Genomic DNA, 10,111 nt, shown 5'->3' on the forward strand with positions numbered 1-10,111 from the left:
TCAGAGCAGGAAGGGGATGATGGGCATGCAGAGGGGTGGGTAGCCAAGGAACTCCTTCAGGTAGTTCCGCTGCTTGTCTTTGGCCCAGATGGTCACCTGGGTCAAGCCCAATAAAGAGAAGAGGGCCACTGGGAGACTCCTCCTCTTAAATGGAGTTGGGGCAGGACACCAGCAGGAAAGAGTCCCGTGAAGAGATTCCTGGAGGGGTACAGGATCTTTCTGGTCTTGGACCCTGTGGGCTGCAGGTCCCACAGGGCTATGTGGCTGCAGAAGTTGCAAGTTGTCAGATCACAAAGTTGGTGAGGGCCAATTCAACCTGCTGAGCTCTGTAGGTGGGGGCGTGTGGAGAGGGTGGATGAAGTAGTAGGCCATCCACGTGGCAAAGCCTCAGTAGTAGAAGCAGTTCTTGAAGATGTTGCACAAATGCATGGTGCTGTGGGAGAACTGGTGAATGAAGAGCATCTCCAGCAGGCACTTGAGATAGCAGAATGAGTGGCAGATGCAGGCAAGGTGTGCCACTGTGTGCCAATTGGATGTGAAATCGTATTTGTGGCCACAGATGAAGGGCACCCAGAAGTAGAAGAGCAGATAGGTGGAAAGGGGCCCAGCGTACTCTGTCAAGAAGACTGTCACCCAGCTGATTTGGACCCCCAGGTCTCAGAAGTAGAGTGTGGCCGTGGTGCCCACGGGCAGCTTCTGCAGAACCTCCTTGTCCTTCAGAACCTCCTTGCCCTTGAGGTCCGGGTGGAAGGACCGGTGGGTGGGGTACCACTGCGGCTGGGTCTTGGTAAAGAGGTTCTTGATCTCAGCAGTGGTGGCATGGGGTTCCATCTTGCCCAGGAAACACAGCTTCTCCCTCGTCTTTGCGTCCAGCAGCTCCACCTCACAGTGCTGCAGGGCTCCCTTGCACAGGTGGCTACTGCTCCTGCCGCTGCCCACCTGTGCACTACACAGCAAAGGTCCCCTCCACTTTCTTGACAGTATCTTTTCAAGCACAGAAAAATTTAATTCTGTCGAAGTCCAAATTACCTACTCTTAATTTTGTTGCTTGTGCTTTTGGTGTCATATCTAAGAAACCATTGCCTGACTCAAGGTCACAGAAATTTACACTTAGTTTCCTTCCAAGAGTTTTATGGTTATAGCTCTTCCATTTAGGCTTTGATCCATTTTAATTTTTGTGTATGGTATGAGGTACCTCAATCATTTTAAGGATAGAAGGGGGTCCTGACGGCTAAATGTTTGAGAATCACTGGTTTAACTTCTCTGAGCATCAGTTTTCTTATTGTTAAAACAGTAACTGAGGGCTGGCAGGTTAGCTCAGTTGGTTAGAGCATGGTGCTGACAACACCAAGGTCCAGAGTTTGATCCCTGTATCAACCAGCCACAAAATAAAAAACAAACAAAAAAACATGGTGACTGTATTTGACTTACTACTTAGAGGGAAGCTATGAAGTCAGAAGAAGTGATATAAATGATTGGACATGACTGATTAAAGTACTACTCAAATGTAATTTATTGTTACTGCCATGATTTCCTATGTATAATTTAAATAGTTCAATGTTGTCTGTTCAGCCTGTTGAAAGAGTTCCTCCTCTTGCTCTTCTGACATAGCACCTTCCTTCTACTAGACACATGGCAGTTTCTCAGTAAATATTTACTGATGGATTGATTGATATAGCATAAACAATCTTGCCTGTGTTCTTGGGGAGGTAGAAAGAGAAGATTTACTTTTCTGGCAATCACTTCCTAACTGCTTCCTGCTGTCAACTCCCTAAGCTTGTAATTAGCCAAGACTCACAGCCTTTTTCACTTGAGTTGTTAAGCTAAGTCTTCCCCATCATATGTTCATGAAGTTAATATTTTAAACATAAACATAGGACTTTAAACATATCCCTGGTAGGGCCGATTCCGTGGCTCACGCCGGTTCGGATCCCATATAGGGATGGCCAGTGCGCTCACTGGCTGAGCACGGTGCGGATGTCACCAAGCCAAGGGTTGCGATCCCCTTACCGGTCACAAAAAAGACAAAAAATATATATATATATATCCCTGGTAAATTTCATTTATTCGTTAATTCTAACCTTTTTTTTTTTTTAAAGATGACCAGTAAGGGGATCTTAACCCTTGACTTGGTGTTGTCAGCACCACGCTCACCCAGTGAGCTAACCGGCCATCCCTATATGGGATCCGAACCCGGGGCCTTGGTGTTACCAGCACCACACTCTCCCAAATGAGCCACAGGCCAGCCCTGTTAATTCTAACTTTGGAAACTAAGAGCTTTTTGAATCTGAATTCTTTCTTCCAAGATATTAAATATCCCTTCTAGCTCTGTTTAATTGATAACAGGATAAACATGACTTCTCTATCACAGATCAGAGTGTTGTATAGGTGAGAGCCAAGGACAGAGTGGAATATTATGTTTTGAACTCATCTAAAAGGAGACACTCTTCTCCCTTGAGTATTGTGCAATTAATGGATGAGCACAAGCCTACCAGAGCCATTCCAACTTGGTCCTCCAAACAGTCCCCTTATTTATGTCGCAGACCAGTCTTAGAATCAGAGCCAATAGAATAGCCAGTGAAGAAAAGGGAAAATATTCCACAATTTGGTAGGTAAAGAGTAATATTCTGTACAAAAAATAACCACGATGAATACTACCTCTGCCTTTTATCCCCAGTGAGCGAAGCAAAAGGGTTATGAAAACAGTCTGTTGTCCAAGTGTCAAAGACTGGAAAAGTATGAGTCGAAAGGCAGTTGGACCCCAAGGTATTCCAGACTCTAGAGGAGGAGAACCTAGGGAAAGAAGGAGTAGAAGGTGCTTTTAGAATCAAAGGTTTGGGGGCCGGCCCGTGGCTCACTCAGGAGAGTGCAGTGCTTATAACACCAAGGCCCCAGGTTTGGATCCCATAAGGGATGGCCGGTTTGCTCACTGGGAGAGCGTGGTGCTGACAACACCAAGTCAAGGGTTAAGATCCCCTTACCAGTTATCTTTTTAAGAAAAAAAAAAAAAAAGAATCAAAGGTTTTGGAATTGAGATATTGGGTAGAATATAAGGAAGAGGAGGATACATTCGGATTGAGTCAGCTTGGCTTTGATATTTGTAACTTCAGTACAAAAACGTTAAGTTGACTAAAGCGGCTAGACAGCTCTGTTGGTTAGAGTGTGGTGCTGATAACACAAGGTCCAGGGTTTGATCTCTGTACTGGCCAGCCTTAAAAAAAAAAAGGGAAAGAAAGAAAAGAAAAATTTTAAATTGCCTAGGGAGAGGTCATTTAGTGATAATGGACTAAAGCTGACCCAGGTCTCCTAATAAGATTCTAGCAGAGCAGATCCAAACTCAACCCTTGTCTCCCTTTCTTCTCTTATTAGTACCCCTGTTTTGGGTGGGAATGGGTGAGGGTGGGAGAAGGTTGGTGAGATGTGTAATATGACAAAGTTGTCACAATAGATTGGGGAGAGGAGTATACCAATGGGCTCTGTTCACTTGAAAAGCTTCCTGTAGTTTCTTTGTATCTTTGTTTTGTGGCTGGTTTTATACCTATGTTATCCTTGCTCATAATTTAGAGTCAAATCGTTTTATGATGCTTTTTTTGGAAAATAGCAGTACCCCATCTTCCTCTCCTCACCGTTTTCTGCTCTTTAAAGGTAACTACTTTCAGGGCCAGCCCGTGGCTCACTCGGGAGACTGTGGTGCTGATAACACCAAGGCCACAGGTTCGGATCCCATATAGGGATGGCCGGTTAGCTCACTGGGTGAGCGTGGTGCTGACAACACCAAGTCAAGTGTTAAGATCCCCTTACCGGTCATCTTTTAAAAAATAAAAAAATAATTTAAAAAGGTAACTACTTTCAGCTCTTTTTAGCTGACCCTTTGTTACAGGGCACAGGTCCATCTGGCCGCCTGGCCCCTTTCCACTCAAAAGTCAATACCCCTCAAAAGTCGAATGTTGGTGAAAATGGAAGTCAGTTTTTATTCAGGAACACCAGTGACCTGAGGAGTGATGCTGGGCTGACCCATCTCTCCAGTAAACCTGAAGGAGAATGGCCAGAAATGGCCAGACTAAAGCCATCTCTGAGACTCGGATTTTCTGAGGGGTTTTAAAGAGGGGGTTGAGGGAATAGAACATGGGGGATGAAAATCAGGAGGAAGGGGGACGTGAGCTGTGGCGGCTCCGTGCAAGGAGACAGATGCAAGGTCTTGCCAAGGCTTCATCTGTTTTCTGTTCTCATCCTTTTTCTTTCTTTCTTTCTTTCTTTTTGGCTGGCCAGTTATGGGGAACCAAACCCTTGACCTTAGTGTTGCCAGCAACACGCTCTACCGACTGAGCAAACCAGCCAGTCTGTTCTTACTGTTCTCATCCTTGATATTACCATCTTAGGGTCCTGCTGGAGGGCCGGAATCAGCAGAGCTTTATTGATGTCTTCCTTGGTTTCCCGCAGTCTGGATAGTACGTGCAAGTCTGCAAGTTTGCAGCTTCAAGCTGGCTGGAAAACAATGTTACATTTATGTGAATAATGTCATCTTGCCCCAAACCAAAGTTCCAAATATCAAATAACCATGGGAAAAGAGGTAAGTCAGAGAAATGCATGCCAAGAAAAAAACTGTGTCCTTTTAAAATCTTTTAGAGCCCATGCACTTTTAAGTCCCAACGTGGCTTCAGTCTTGCTCACTCCCGCACTTTGGCATTTTATCTCTGTCTCTCTAAATGATATGCTTATATGGATAAATTATTGATTTAAAGTTTTTTGTTTTGTTTTTGTTTTTTGTTTATTTGTGGCTGGCTGGTACAGAGATCGAACCCTGGACCTTGGTGTTATCAGCACCACACTCTAACCAACTGAGCAAAAAGGCCAGCCCCTAAAATTTTTATACATTATTTATTGACTTCCCACCATGAAAGATGAGGATTTGGTCATTTTCACCATCACTGCTACCACCACCACCACCACATACTCATCCACAAGGGCACCTGCATGCTTTAATTTCTCTCTTCGAAATAAAATTATGTTGCAATTTTAGTTACATCAATTGCCAGTGCTTATATTTTACATTATTATGACTATGCAAATATTGTTCACAAAAGAGCCATGTAATATACCCATGATTTTCTTGTACAACTTTTTGTTTTCTCTAGACCTAATAATTCTCTCTTTTTTTTTTTTAGTTTTCTTTTCTTTCTTTCTTTTTTTTTTTAAAGAGGACCAGTAAGGGGATCTTAACCCTTGACTTGGTGTGGTTTGCACCACACTCTCCCAAGTGAGCCACGGGCCAGCCCTTAGTGGGCAATTTCAACCTAGAAATGCTTGTTCTTAGGTTCTGAAAAAAATTTTTTTTGATTAATTAATTGATGATTTTCTCCTCCTCCTTCATTTTCTTTATTTTCTCTCCTAGAATCTCCAGAATTGATCCTCTACGTAAAAGAAAAAAATCCTTCCTCTCTTATTTTCCCTTTTTTTTTTTTTTTTCTCTTTTTCTTTTGCTTGGCTTTCTAGGAGATTTCTTCAACTTTATCTTACAAATCTTCTGAGTTTTTGTTTGTTTTTGTTTTGCTGGACGGTACAGTATTGAATCTTCTGTTTTTAAGATCTGCTATCATACTTTCATTTCCAAAGGTTCTTTTGGAATGGTCCTTTTTTATTGTGTCTTATCTTATTCTATGGATGTAATATTTTTGCTTATTCCTTTAAGAATTTTAATAATAGTTTAGGGAAACATTTTTCTTCTCTCTACATAGTCTCTTGTTCTCCAAGGCTTTTTTTTTCTCCCCGTTTTCTGTTTTGGCATATCTGTTTCCACAGATAACTGATGATCCTTTGCTGTCTGTTTTCATATAATGTTGGTTTTTTAGTCAGTTTTGTGTTGCTATAACAGAAATACCTGAGACTGGGTAATTTATAAAGAAGAGAGGTGTATTCGGCTTACGATTCTGGGACAGCTGCATCTGGCATGGGCCTCAGGCTGCTTCTACTCATGGTGGAAAGTGGCAGGCAGCCAGCGGGTACAAGAAGATCACATGGTGACAAGAAGCAAGAGAGAGAGAGAAAGGGCCAGGGTCTTTTTAAGCAACGAGCTCTCACAGGAACTAATAGAGCGAGAACTCATTCATTAATCCCCCCTTCCCCAGGGAGAGCATTAATCCATTCATGAGGGATCTGCCCCCATGACTCAATCAGTTTCCAACACTGCCACACTGGGGATCAAATTTCCACATGAGTTTTGGAGGGGACAACACATCCAAACTCCATCATTCTGCTCCTGGCCCCCAAAATTCATGTCACTCTCACACATAAAATACAATCATTCTATCCCAACAGTCCCAAAAGTCTTAGCTTGCTCCAGCATCAACTTAAAAGTCCAAAGTCCAAAGTCTCATCTGAGACCAAAACCAAAAGTCCTTCCAGCTGTGAACCTGTAAAAGTCAAAACCAAATTTATCTACTGCCAAGAAACGATGGTGGAACAGACATTGGGTACACGTTCCCATTCCAAAAGGGAAGAATAGGCCAGAAGAAAGAAAAAACAGGCCCCAAACACTTCTGAAACCCAGCAGGGCAGACATTATGTCTTAAAGCTCCAAAATAATGTTCTTTGACTCCAAGTCCTGCATCCTGGGCACAATTGGGCATCTGGGCTCCCAAAACATCAGGCAGCCTCATTCCCACAGCTCTGCCAGGTGCAGCCCAGTGAGCTGTGCTGGTGCCTGCAACTTTTCCAGGCTGATGTTCCACTCTGGTAACTCCATAAGTCTGGGATCTCCATGGTGGTCCTGCTGCCTTGACTCTACTAGACATTTCTCTGGTGGGGGCTCCCTGTGGGGGATCCAACCCCACTTTCCTGCTTGGTATTGCTCTAGTAGATGGCCTCAGCAGTGGCTCCGCCCCTGCGGCAGGTCTCTGACTGGGCCCCCAGGCTTTTCCATACATCCTCTGGAATCTGGGTGGAGGCTGCCATGCCTCCACTGCTCTCATGTCCTGCTGGCCTGCAGACTTAACACAACGTGGATGCCACCGAGGTTTTGGGCCTGTACTCTCCAGGGATGCTGCACGAACCACACTTGGGGCTGCTCCAGCTGGAGCAGCTGGGATGCAGGGAGCAGGATCCTGAGGGCAGCTGCACCCCAGGTCTGTCCTCCAGGATAATTCAGTCCTTCTAGGCCCGAGGGCCTGTGATGGGAGGGGCACCCCTCCAGACCTCTCAAATGCCTTTAGGGCAATTTTTCCATTGTCCTGGTTCTTAGCATCTGGCTGCCTCACCGCCAAGATAATATCTTTAGCAAACAGTTTATCATCTTCACCCTTGCATTTTTCTCCTGCTCTCCACTTCTCTACTGCATGGCCAGGCTACAAATTTTCCAAAACTTTACACTCTGCTTTCCTTTTAAATTCTGGCTTTACGTAATGCCATTGCTGCCATAACTCAGAGTAGGCTCTTAGAAGTAGCCATGCAGCATCCTAAGTAGCTTTGCTGCTTAGAAATTTCTTTGGCCAAATGCTCTGGTTTACAACTCTTAAGTTCCAACTTCCACAAAGCTCAAGGGCATGGACACAATGCAGCCAGGTTCCTTGCTATGGTGTAGCAAGGGTTATCTTTTGTCCAATTCCCAATAAGTCCCTCATTTCTATCTGAGACCTCATCATCCGCATGACCTTTTACTGCCCACATTTCTATCAGCATTTTGCTCACCACCATGTAAGTCTCTAAGACATTCCAAACTTTCCCTCGTCTTTTTCTCTTCTTCTAAGTCCTCCAAACTCCTCCAACCTTTGCCCATTACCCAGTTCCAAACTGCATCCACATTTTCAGGTATCTGTTTAGCAACACCCCACTCCTCGGTACCAATTTTCTGTTTTAGTCCATTTTGTGTTGCTATAACAGAAATACCTGAGACTGGGTAATTTATAAAGAAGAGAGGTGTATTCGGCTTACGATTCTGGGACAGCTGCATCTGGCATGGGCCTCAGGCTGCTTCTACTCATGGTGGAAAGTGGCAGGCAGCCAGCGGGTACAAGCAGACCACAAGGTGAGAGGAAGCAAGAGAGAGAGAGAGAAGGGGCCAGGGTCTTTTTAAGCAACGAGCTCTCACAGGAACTAATAGAGCGAGAACTCACTCATTAATCTCCCCCACCCCCAGTGAGAGCATTAATCCATTCATGACGGATCCGCCCCCATGACTCAATCAGTTTCCAGCACTGCCACATTGGAGATCAAATTTCCACATGAGTTTTGGAGGGGACAACACATCCAAACTCCATCAGTGGGGGCACCAAAAGCCAATTGGAGGCTCTGATCATGTGGTAGGGCACATTCAATGTGAGCAGATCTCTGCCATCCTGACTGGACTTTTTCTTTGAGTAATTACCAATATCAGTATCATAGCCTTTTTCTTTTAGGCTGTCAGAGTCTGCAAGGAAGATTCCTCCAATCTCTTGCCTGAAGAGTTCAGGCCTGGCTGACAGCATTCTAGAAGCTGAAAAAGAAAGGACTGAGGAGTTGAACATTTAGTATGTAAATATCCTTCTTTAACCCCTTCCTTTTTTTCTATAATACTGTGTAGTTTCTGTCTCCTGATTGGATTTGGACTGATACAATAACTCTGCCCTTAACTGAATCTGGTGCTCCCAAGTCAAGAGATTCTTAATTTTCCTCCTTCCAATGAATTAACCTCTAGTGTTTTACCCAGAGTCAGGGGAATCTCCTAACAATTTCTTCAACAGAACAAATATCCTGTTCTTAGCCATACCTTCACCTCTCCCCAATACTCTTCCAAAGGTAGCTGATAACACCAAATCTTGAACCTTGGTGGGTTCTTTGGTGTAAATCACATTGCTTCTTGGCTATCTATGCTGCCTGCTTAAGGTTCAGCTTTCCAGGTTCTACTAAGACAGTTACTACTCATCCATCCATTTTCCAGCTTTCAAAATCATATTGTGATCTCCTCTCCCACTCTTTTGTCTTTGTGGGATTGTACCTTTTAAAAAACCTCTTTACGGGCCAGCCCGTGGCTCATTTGGGAGAGTGTGGTACTGATAATACCGAGGCCATGGGTTCGGATCCCATATAGGGATGGCCGGTTAGATCACTGGCTGAGTGTGGTGCTGACAACACCAAGCCAAGGGTTAAGATCCCCTTACAAGTCATCTTTTTAAAACAAAACAAAACAACCCCCCCCCCTTTACAGTTATTTTACTAGGCTTAGGGAATTCATGTGTTCAAAATTCCTTATCCTGAAACTCTCCTTCTGTCTCTTTCTCTCTCTCTCTCTTTTTTTTTTTTTTTTTGGCAGCTGGCTGGTATAGGGATCCTAACCCTGGACCTTGCTGTTATAACACCATACTCTAAACAACTGAGACAATCAGCCAGCCGCTGAAACTCTCTTGTAGTTTCTCAGAACCTATTTATCCTACACTTATTAATTGGTTGCTTCATATATATTAGGTACTGCTTAAACACTTGGGATACATCAGTGATCAAATCAGAACATCCTCGCACTTGTGGAATTTATGTTTGTCTGTGTGTTTGTGTGTGTGGAGAGAGATAAAATCAAACCGAAATATGTAGATTGTATAATAGGTAAGGTATTGTATAGGTACGGTTTAAAAGTCCTCTGAAAAAAAAAGTGCAGCAAGAAATGGGGAATCAGGAGTATGGGGGGGCAGGGTAGGCTGCACTATTTAATAGAATGATCAAGGAAGATATCATTGAGGAAGTAAAATTTGGGCAAAGATGCAAAGGAATTTCAATCGTAAAGATGTACATCCCTAATAGGAAATGTTTGTACATATTTTCCACAAGTTTTATGCCCTTGTTATCCTTAGATTGAAGGTAGAATGATGTCTTCTCTTTATTTTGCTCCTCACTGCACCTGGTTTGTATGTTTGTAATTCTGCAAAGGACTTGCTATCAATGGCTGCCTGTGCCTGGAGAGACTTTTTTTTTTTTTTTTTTTTTCTTTTTTTAAAGATGACCGGTAAGGGGATCTTAACCCTTGACTTGGTGTTGTCAGCACCACACTCTCCCAAGTGAGCCACGGGCCGGTCCTTGCCTGGAGAGACTTTGAACTTAGGTGCTGAGTTGCCATTTTCCTTCGGGTAAGACACCATTCCTGAATCTC

The 10,111-nt window shown here is 43.8% G+C and overlaps 1 pseudogene; it reads right to left on the reverse strand.

Moving 5' to 3' along the window:
* On the reverse strand, positions 1 to 2,501 carry LOC134381787 (very-long-chain enoyl-CoA reductase-like; annotated as a pseudogene).
* Between the last annotated feature and the right edge of the window lie 7,610 nt (positions 2,502 to 10,111).

Source organism: Cynocephalus volans, chromosome 7 (assembly GCF_027409185.1).
Source record: "Cynocephalus volans isolate mCynVol1 chromosome 7, mCynVol1.pri, whole genome shotgun sequence".
NCBI classification, from domain to species: domain Eukaryota; kingdom Metazoa; phylum Chordata; class Mammalia; order Dermoptera; family Cynocephalidae; genus Cynocephalus; species Cynocephalus volans.